The sequence below is a fragment of the Triticum urartu genome, chromosome 1A (genome assembly GCF_056163025.1).
Source record: "Triticum urartu cultivar PI428250 chromosome 1A, HENAU_Tu73, whole genome shotgun sequence".
Classification (NCBI taxonomy): domain Eukaryota; kingdom Viridiplantae; phylum Streptophyta; class Magnoliopsida; order Poales; family Poaceae; genus Triticum; species Triticum urartu.
In genome coordinates, this window is record NC_141873.1 from 16,392,334 (window position 1) to 16,403,607 (window position 11,274).

An 11,274-nucleotide genomic window follows, 5' to 3' on the forward strand; every position below is an offset into this window, starting at 1 on the left:
ACTATACGATGTGTCTATTAAAGTGGTTGGCATGCCATAAATCACAAAAATGTCGTCGATGGAAACATGATGGCATGATATAATTCACGGATAGAATGACATAATTTAAATATGATGACTATGTAAACAGGATGAGATGATATAACTATATTATGTCTTTAGAAAATGGGTTGGCATGCCATAATTCAGATACATGCTGTCTATGTAAACATCATAGCATGACATAGTTCAAATATATGATTTATATACTAAGGAAGTGAGCAGAGGGCAATCGCATATATGATGTGTCAACTAAGGAGATGGCATTCAATATTGTGTATATGTTGTAAAAACTAAGCATTGCAATACAACATATGCATTATATGAGTAATATAACCCTGCCAAGTTTGAGCATACACCTCAGGGGGATAATAGGACTGGTCATCTGCCTCTGAATCCTCCTCTGAAGAGCTATCTGTAACCAGCAAGATATCTGCTTTAGCAGGTAGCATTGTCTGCTCTGAAGACCTTGTTTTCACTCCAGATTTCTCCATCACCAATTCAAATGGCTGATGCACAGGAAGAGCAGTTGAATATACAAACATTGTCGACAAAAGCAATGAGAAATACAAAAAAAAGGACAGCATGATATAATTCACATATATGACGCTTGCCTAAACAGAATGGCATTGCATAATTCACATACATAATGCCTTGCAACAAGATAACATTGCATAATTCACATATATAATGTCTTGCAACAAGATGGCATTGCATAATTCACATATATGGTAATTAGACACTAAACAGGTGGCATTCACACAAAGCATGTCTAAACTAAGCAAATGACATAGCAATGCAAGATACCATACGCACAATATGAGCAACATAACCCTGCCAAGTTAGGGCATGCACCTCGGGGAGGAAATATGACTGGTCATCTATCTCTGAATCCTCCTCTGAGGAGCTATCGGTAACCAGCAAGACATGCGCTTCGTCAGATAGCATTATCTGCTCTGAAGACCTTGTTTCCACTCCAGATTTTTCCATGCCCGTGCCAAATGGCTGATGCACAGGAAGAGTAATTGAATGTACTAAAATTGTTGACAAATTAACACGTAATAAAAAAATGATGGCATGATATAATTCACATATAAGATGACTGGCTAACTAGGGTGGCATTGCAAAATTCACATATATGATGCCTGGCTAGACAAGATGGCATTGCATGATTCACATATACGATAAAGAAACTAAACAGATGGCATTGACACAAAGCATGTCTAAACTAAGCAGATGACATCTTTAATGTATACGGTAAGCAATGCAAGGCACCATATGCATGATATTACCAACATCAGCATGCCAAGTTAGAGCGAAGACCTCATGGGGTAAATAGGAGTGGTCTTCTCCTTCTGAATCCACCTCATAACAGTTATCTTCCTCTTGATTACGATCCGAAATGGGTGGAGGGGGGCTGCCTTTGCGCCCACCATGGAACGACGTCTGCATGAAATTTTATTGCCATGCAAGGCTCGTCTCTTTTGCTCTACATGATCAGTTCCATTGTGTACAATAACTGGCATGCATAGGAATAAAACATAGTGAGATTATGTAAGGAGTGCATGCACAAATCCATAGTGATGGTAGCAAACCGTGGATAGACCCAAAACCAATGATAGCAGGCAGATAATAGCTTTGTACAGATAATGGCTCCTTTAATGTTTGTTTGCACCCAACATGAAACTCATAGTAGACACCGGAGATTAACCAGATAGTAGACAGATAATACTGATTGATGCCCCAATATGTACCCCACAACCATTTAAAAACTCAAGTTTCAGCATTAGTTTGGAACTGACTCGGAGTCTAATAGGTGAACACGATGATAATGTAGCATGTCATCATATTAAGCGACGCATAACGTAAGCAGACACGGAAGAGTGCGACCTCTCTTGCGGACCCGTGTAGTCCTCAAGGTCATCTGCTCAGTTGATGATGTTAATGTAGTTGCCGTGGCTGCCGGCAGCGGGGAAGAAGATCTGAGGCGGCGAAAGACAGTCTGGAGAGTGGATCCCTGCTGTGGTGAACCCTTCCGTCGTTGGAGCAGCTGAGCTGGGGTGGAACACAGCGCCGCAGGAGCAGGACAAACCACACAAGGTTTTCTTTGACACATATCTGTAACAGAAGTAATTGAGTAAGGGCTTGTTTGAATTTGAGGATTCTAACAATGCAGGGATAGGAAATAGACAGGAATATGATAGGAATGCACGTGCAAAACAGAGAATTTAAAAACACAGGATTTCTGCCAATCTGGGTGTTTGATTCACAACAATTGGAAGATCACAGGATGCAAAAAAGCATGGTGAGATTAAGTCAAACCACAAGAAAATGTACGGTTATAATGCTATTGTGCTACTATCTCTTAGTCTTGTGCTTGATGAATAGGAATATGAAAAGGAGGAGAAGTGGAAATTAGAATTCCTATGGTTTTTCTTTCAAGGAGACACTAAAGGAACAAATCCTACAGTTTTCCTGTGCTCCATTCCTTTGCACCAAATTCATGAAAAGTAGTACCATAGGAAACTTTCCAATTCCGATGTTTTTCATTCACTTTTCCTTTCAAGCACTGGTGATTCTAGTAGGCAGGCTTGAGCAAGGAAAATCATACACTAAAAAACTGTTTTTGTGCTACTTCTATTACTTTGGACCCAGGCCACTGCCATACTAGCTCAACTCCCAGTCCCATCGACAAATGCACAGCTGAAACGCGCAGAGATAAATAATGATGGCGTTCAAGAGAGTCCATCACGGATAGCTAAGTTGCCTGGTACCTCACTGCTTGTCATATAGTAGGATAAAATAATCGTCTTTCCCGTTACTACGAGTGCTCAGTGGACAATATATATAACATGTAGAGTAAAAAAGAGATGCAACAAGTGTACAACCTCTTTGGCGAAGCCATGTCGATCTCAGCATGATTGGTTGGCCGGTGAGGATGCTCCGGTGACTTGGCTATCGGAGGAGGGGAAGAAGATCTTAGGCGTCTGGAGATGGAGCCCGAGGTACTGCTTCGCTATGATGGAGGGTTTCGTCATTGGAGCAGCTCCGGTGAGTTGTACGATGCTGAGGCTGAAGCAGGATAAGAGAGACAACGAACAACGTTAACCTGACTGGAATTCTAATAGCATCTCCAATACATGACGTAAAATACATAACCACAAAGTGCTAGATGTAAAATACATCAGCCGCTCATCTCTGAACTTAACTGTCGAAACTGAACTTAACTATCGAAACTGAACTTAACTGTCGAAAGTGAACTTAACTGTCGAAACTGAATTTTGCTGTTGAAACTGAATTTTGCTGTCGAAACTGAACGCACTAGCAAGGTGAGGCTACACGTCGGTCGACTGACTTTTTCATCTTTGGTCAGTCGATTTTGCAGCCGTTGGATACGAAATCAAGGGCTTGCGGTTCATCTTCAACCTCCACCCCCCTGAGCCGGCCAAACAGCAGCCCCCCGCCGCCCACGGCCGGCGGTGTGCTGCCCCGCCCGCCCTGAAAACACTCCCCACCGCCGGTCCGCCGCCGCCCCGGCCATCCCTCTAGGCCCCCCCGTGCCGAGCTTTTTCTCCGGCGATCCCCACGCCACCGCCCCGCCAACGCCCCGCCACCGCCGGCGACCATCGCCCCCATCCTGAACCCTAAGATAGATAGTGGGGTATCTCTCCGGCGAGCCCCCCTCCCCACTGTGGCTGGTTCTTCCTTCACCCCGGCGAGCCCCCCCCACCACCTGAAAATCGACTGACCCAAAAGTCGATTCAGACGACTGAAGTGTAGCTAAATCGAAGCAGCATCGCAAGCAAGCGCAAGAGCGAGAGCAGCAGCGCGAGCAAGAGCAATAGCAAGAGCAGACCAGGCAGGGGACCGAGAGCAAGAGCAGAGCAGCAGCGCGAGCGAGATCTAAAGCAGCAGCAGGTCCTACTGATGTGGACGTCGCCGTCGAGGGAGCGACGCCGTGGAGGAAGTGGTCGGCGATGCCGCCGTGGATGGAGTCGCGCCATGTCGGCTCGGGACCGAGCGCCGGCAGCACCGTGAGATCGAATCAAGAAGAAAATGTGGCGATTGGTGTACAACCTCTTTGGTGGCGCCGATTAGGCCGCAGCTTCATCCGAGGAAATGGTGATGATGATGCTCTTCCGGTGGTGCAGGTGAAGACAGCGGTGTGGGAATCGAGGTGGTGCGAAAGACGAGGGGAACGTCGGGGCAGCTCCTTGGAGGTGGAGGACGGGGTGGCTAAACCGGCGGGACGATGAGATCGACGACGGATCCTCATCAGGTACGGTGGATGAGGGACGTCGAGGTGTTGCTGTGGACGACGTCGTCGGGGAAGAGACTCTGGCTGGGTGGCGGACAGAGCAGGGTGTGGGGTTTCGTCGCGGGTTTTCGCGGCCTCGGTGTACGAATGGGTGGGCGGATGGGATGGCAGTGGGGAACCATGGCTTAGAGACGCGCTTGTCCGAAATGTGGGGTAAGTTACGAAAGTAACCCCACTGATTTGAGGCGGTTCTTTTGGTTCAAGGGTACCACGGGCATTTCGCGTGTCTGGATTTCACAGGTGGGAGTTTTCGCGCGCGTTGTAATTTCGGAATAGCAAGGCGTGAGTTGAGATGGAGGGAGTTGTCGGAGCACAACGAGACAAAGATATATCTTAAATATTTCGGGCTAACAAGGCGTGGGTTGAAGAGGCGGGAGTTTCGCAACATGATAGACAGAGACGCTAGCTTGAATTTTCGGCATAACAAGGCGCGGCTTGAAATTTTGGAAGAACAAGCTTAACGTGTACCCAAAAAAAGACAATTTGCACGTCAACAGGCACAACACACACACAAACACCATTTAGACTAGAGTAAGGTACACGTGCATTGCACGCATGAGATTTGGCAACCAAATTATGAATAAATACCACATTATAGCATGCAAGCTTTGAGTCATATATGCATGATGTAGATGTTCGTTTAATTCTTATAGTTCATTTCATTCAAAATCATCTAGTTTTTATAAGCTAATATATTTTAAGATTCATGGAATTGTGCGTCGTAAGACATAAAGTAAAAACAAATAATGGCAAATCATGCAGAAAAACATTTGGGCAATTCTGATACGGAAGATTCTAGAACAAATAAGAAGTGCTTGTGTTTTGATGTTTGTGCATTATGCTTAAGTTCAACCATGGAGTCTTCTAGATTATACATGTGGCGAAATCTGGTAGAATCTAGATGATATCCAACGGCCAGTAGTGCTCAAATTTGCCATCTTTGGACCATCGGATTCGCCTCATCCAACGACCATCTTTCAAAGTTAAAGTTACCTGCACACAATATAAAAAAATATAATATATATAGGGGTATAAATATAGATATGTGATGCAAAAGCCACCCATCATCTCCAATTAGAATAGTGTGTCCATGCACGGATGCGACGTGGCCAAATGATGTCTGCCATCGGTATCTCAAATTCAAATCAGTCTGACCTTGTTCAATGTGTATACATTACAACATGCTCGTTTCCAAACCACACCGCCAGATCTCCGTTATATTCATGCATGCATGGGTTTCAAACATCAGGATCTCTTATTCAAATATTTGAATTCAACTTTACATTGATTGTGACCTCACCTATTCAGCTATTCTTTTACACCCACGCAGAAGTCTTCTCTTTATAATTGTACCACTAACTTTTTCTCATGCATGTATGCACACACACTACCAGTCGGCATTATCCATCGCACGCATGCAATCTTTTTCTTCAGGTTGGTCTCCCATGCGCAACGATCGATGTTCCTCTATGTATGTGTGTATATAGCTAGGTCTTTCATAGTTTTCCACACAAATCAATCAATCGATATATCCAGTGAGGTCTCACCCTCTTTCCCACGTCCACATCAATCAATCTATATCTCTCTATATAGGATTAACGTATATAGCTAATACACCCACATTAATTATGTATCCAACGTCCCCCTCTCATCATCCATGCCTTCCTCTTCATCTCTCAAACGCGTGCACAATGGCGAAGACAGGGGCAGTAAGGGCCCTGCCCCCCTCCCCCCCCTAACATCACTATATATCAAGGCTAATATGAATGTGATCATTAGGCAATTGCTGCTAAAAATGGTTTAAGTTCATGAATTGACCCTCCTCATAAAGGATTAGCAATGCTTGCCCCCTAGCTCATTTATTTTTCATGGCTCCGCCACTGCACGCATCAGCGCACGTGTTCGCCCCCGCTCTCTAAATATCGATCTCCACTTGTGCATTCCTTCATAGTCTCCCTCCACTCGGCCCCTTGCACCATCTTCTAGCCCCCCCCACCGAATTTTGCCACATGTACAATCTAGCAGACTCCATGGTTGAACTTAAGCATAATGCACAAACCTCAAAACAACAGTGGTTCTCTTTTGTTCTAGACTCTTTCGTATCATAACTGCCCAAACTTTTTTTCTAGTTGAATTGCCATTATTTGTTTTTACTTTATGCTTTACAACGCACAATTCCATGAATCATAAAATATATTAAGGGCTTCTTTGATTCAAAGGATTCTCAAAGGAATTTTGGAGGATTCTAATCATTAGGATTTTTTCCTATCTTGGTTGTTTGATTTGTAGGATTGTAAACCATAGGAATTTTTCCATATGATTCATTTGCACTAGATTTCATAGGAAACATCCCATCCACTCAAACCTCTTTGAAAGAATTCTGCATTTTTTCTATGCATAATCAAACACTCGTACAATCCTGTAGGATTCAAGACGACATTCCACTATAATCCCATGTTTTTCCTATTCCCGCGTTCTTAGCTTTTTTATAAAAACTAATTGATTTTGAATGAGATGAACTATAAGAATTAAACGAAGGGCTACATCAGGCATATATGACTCAGAGCTTACATGCTATAGTGTGGTATTTATTCATAATTTGGTTGCAAATTCTGATGCGTGCAATGCACGTGTACCTTACTAGTATTTCGAGTTTGTGCAAAACATGTAAACTAGAATACCAATGGCACGCTACACAGTGTCTCTCTTACAGTTAATGAAGCCACGTGGCACATGTGTAGGCATTGTCGCGACCTCCTTGCATGGATTGATCACAGTGACATGCTGTTGGTTCCAGAAGAATGTACTCGTCCTCCATGAGCCATACTGGCGGTACATGCACGAAGCGAAGATGTGCACGCACGCGCACGCGGGTACACGGGCGGACGCAATTTTGTACCAAGATCCACCCCATGTGATAATTTGACGCGTGTAAAGTCGTTCACTTCATTGATGGTCGATTAATACAGCGCATGCAAATTGAGTGGACATGAGAGCGGAAGAAAGACATTATTACTCCACTGCGCGCATGCGAGTAGTTAAATCGTGGGTTGCTAGTAGTACTTCCATTGGTCTCCTTCATATTTTGTGCCAATTTTTGACAGTAACATACTCAATATTTACGCATTTGAGCAGTGTAGTACTTGAAATTTATGTTCCGCTAAACTCATCGGGAGCCGTTTCGAGCCTCGAAACCAAAACCATCAATTAATCTTTACCTTGTTCCCATCACATTCGAAAGCCTGCTCACACCTACTAGTAGTACGTACCAAACCTGAACGTGTTCCCACTATGTAGGTATTAGTACTAGTGCTAGTACTTAGGTTATAAAAAGGGGAACTACCTAACCGAAAATCACTCTACCTTTCCTCCTCATAAGTGCTTCTTCTTCGTCCGTCGTTGCCATGGCCGGTGAGCGGAGCTCTAGGTCGAGAACTACTCGTAACAAGGGAGCGGCAACCAAGGCTGCGGAAAAAAAGAGAGGGCTCGCCGCCACGCAGAGACCTCGAAAGATCTCTCACGGGCAGGCGATGGCTCCCAGGAGCGCCCTAGCCGCGGAGGCGAACATGCCGAGCCGGCGGAGCTGGATCGTCATTATCCCTCGACGGCATGCCCGATCAGCTCATAAGCAGAAGGAGTTCATCCAAGGCTTGATGGAGTTGCTGAAGGAGAGCCTCGACGACATGCCTGCTGAGCTCAATCAGCAGGGGGAGTTGACCGCTGGCTTGGTGATGCTGCTGAAGAAGAGCATTGCCTCGGAGAAGAAGGCGACCGGCGAAATCCTGCGACTTCGGGAGGACAATGTGAAGCTCTGCCACAAGATCGACCTGTTGAATGAGAAGAACGCCGGCTGGAAGAAGCTGCATGAGAATAGTAGTTCCTCGATGAAGATGCTGCAGGCCCTCGCCATGGAACAGAAGGAAGAGTTGGCGAAGCTCCGCATCGAGCACCCGGCTGCTTTCAAGGTACGTAATATGGTCGTGGAACAGATGATGAAGGCTCGCGTCGAGAAATGCCGCGTCATGGACACAATGATGAAGATGGCGGAGGAGACGCGCAAGGAGATGGAGGTCGTGGAGGCTATGAAGAAGCAGTTACGACTCCGCGGCGAATTAGATCATTTGGGGTGATAATCTTCCTTCTTCTTTTGCTCCTATGTTTCATCTTTTGCTTCAGGTGTTTCGCCGCACGTGTCACGTTCTCTGCGAGGCATGAATAGAACAATATTTTTTTGAGGGAATGAATAGAACAATGCTAACAATGAGATGAGTAGCAAATTAGCTCATTTTTATCGCCATATGGCACTGGGTTGCTGTGTTTCGTGCTCCTCCGTTGCAGTACTACTCCAGTGGAAAACTTGAGTATACCGCACGGTTCTTTGATCCTCCTCGATCAGGTCGTCGGCGCATTTATACGAGCAGTCAAATCACAAGGCCCCGCCTTCCAGCAGTAATGAGCCGTCAAATCACAAAGGCCCTCGCCTCTCGTGAAACCAACCAAGCTAGACTGCCCCGCCCTCTAGCCTTTTAAAAAATGTATACTTTTATACAGCAGTAGTATCGATGGATTGCGCCATGGAGCAAAACTTGAAATTAAAAAAAAGGTGGTACATATAGAGAGCGCTCGTCGCCAAATTATGCATATAGTACTATTAAAAAGGCTAGTCACAATAATGGTGTCCAGAACAACCCACCCCTCAAATAAAACTAAGAGGGTGCTTGGATACGTTTTAGTCCCATGACTAAAAGTAGTGGGACTAAAACATGCTAGCCTCACCCATGCTTGGATCCAAATACTAAAAAGGCTAAAATTAAGTTAATGAGCATTTATTATCCTCCAAACCCTCCAATCCAGAACTCGCCTATGTTAAAGGAGAGGAATTAAATGAGTAGAGAGAGGACTAGTCCACATTTTAGTAGGGGTACCCCTGACTAAAAAAATTTAGTCTCAAGACTAGTTTTAGCCCCTCTTTAGTCAGGGGTGCTTGGAACTTTAGCCTCTTAAAAATACTATTTTTAGTCAGACTAAAATAAGTCCCTTGGATCCAAGCACCCTCTAAGCATCCTGGAATTCTTTGACAAAACTAAGCACCCTGAAATTCTTTGACAACTAAACTGCTGGCTATATGATGTTGTCCATATATATTATATGTATATAATGTGAAGAAACGAGTGGTAGTACTATACCAACTAAAAGATGAAATGTAAGAAATACTAGTATGTACATACTGAAGAGTTAAAGTAACGAGAAGAAACATAACATAGTTCTGCTGGGGGCTCAGCACAACACACCCCTCAAATTAAATTAAGCACACCTAAAATTAAACTTCGCAACTGTTCCGGTAGACACTGCATTAGAACCACCATGAGCAACGACACTGCCACCTTACTCGGAGTCCTCATCCTCCTCGACTTCGTCCTTGTCCCTCTTCCTCTTGGCTGATACTTCTTTGCTTGAACCGCACACTTGGCTGTTGCTCTTCATCCAACCCTTGTTGATATTGAAGCAAAGGTAGCCATCCATTGCAGCATACTGGATGTGGTCTATATCTAGTACATTCCGCTGCCATGCATGACGATGAAACGTGTATGGAGGTTTCACCAGTTTACCGTACGAAGGATGAACCATGGCTCCTGCCAGGATCAGCATTGAAGGCTGACGAGAGGGCACCAGCCGATTCTTCTGGAGGTCAAAGGGGTTGCCTACAATGAGGCCTATCCGACCCAGGATTTCTTTGTCGTTACCAAAGTCTACAGTAACGAATTTGACTAGGTTGCTCCCGAGGAAGTCCTTCAAATCCTGGCACTCAACGTCGGCATGGCATATGTGGTAGACCAAGCATAAGTCATGCACGCAAACCTGGATCACGGTGGGCTTCTTCCTCTCTTCGTCCTTTAGATCCTTCTCTCGTCCCAGGATTGTGGTGTACTCAACATCTAGCCCAGCGACCCACTCATCATTTGAGTTTTCGAACATGCGTCTGAAGCGAGAAAGTCATCCTTTCACCGTCGCGGAAGAACGGGTGTAGATGACGTCGAACTCATCGCCGGTGATGGTTCTAACCTTATACTCACCGCCGATCATGGAGATTTGGGACGCCATGGATTTGGGAGGAGGGTTAGGATTAGTGGAACTGCCGTAATGAGAATGGACGGGACGACTAGGAGCGAACCGCCATAGTATTGAAGGACGTGCGGGGACGAGTAGGAGCGAACTGCCAGCGTGCGAACGACAGGGTAGTGGATTTCCATTCTCCCATGATACGGGCTTCCGAGAGCCCTTGGATCTGAGATCGAACGGTTGCATGGCGTGATTCTAGACCTATGGGTGAATGTCCTATCCTGGAGGGTTATTCTGCAAATTTTCAGCAACTTAGCATGCGACCATTTGATCTCGGATCCAAGGGCTGCCAGCAGCCTGTATCATGGTCGCGCCTACCACGACCGTCGCGTCGCTCGCGCGGTCGTGCCCTTGGAGATTTAACATGGTGCGTTAGGCTATCTGATGTTGGCATGTCATACATAGTCATCACTTAGTCACTCATACTACAACAAGGTTGGCTATAAGTGTATTTTTTGTTACTCCTCTCTATCTCTTTCTTCGTACTCAAGGAAGAAACGGTGCTAGTAAGCACGTGTATTTATTTCATTTGCCAAGGAGTGACCTCTTCCAATGAAATGGTGTTGCTAAGTTTGCTTCATTTAATTAGCTATAGACTCAAAATTGTCTTTTCACCTAGGTACACGCGCTTAGCACCGTTTCTTCCTTGGGTCACCAAAGTAGTCTCTCTCTTCTTGATTAACTTGCCACATCAGACTTTATGCCTATGTGGCAAGCTTAAGCACCTGTAGGACCAAGTAAAAGTAAGTACAATAGTGCGCTTTACATGACATTTTTGCATATGTGGAGGAAATAGA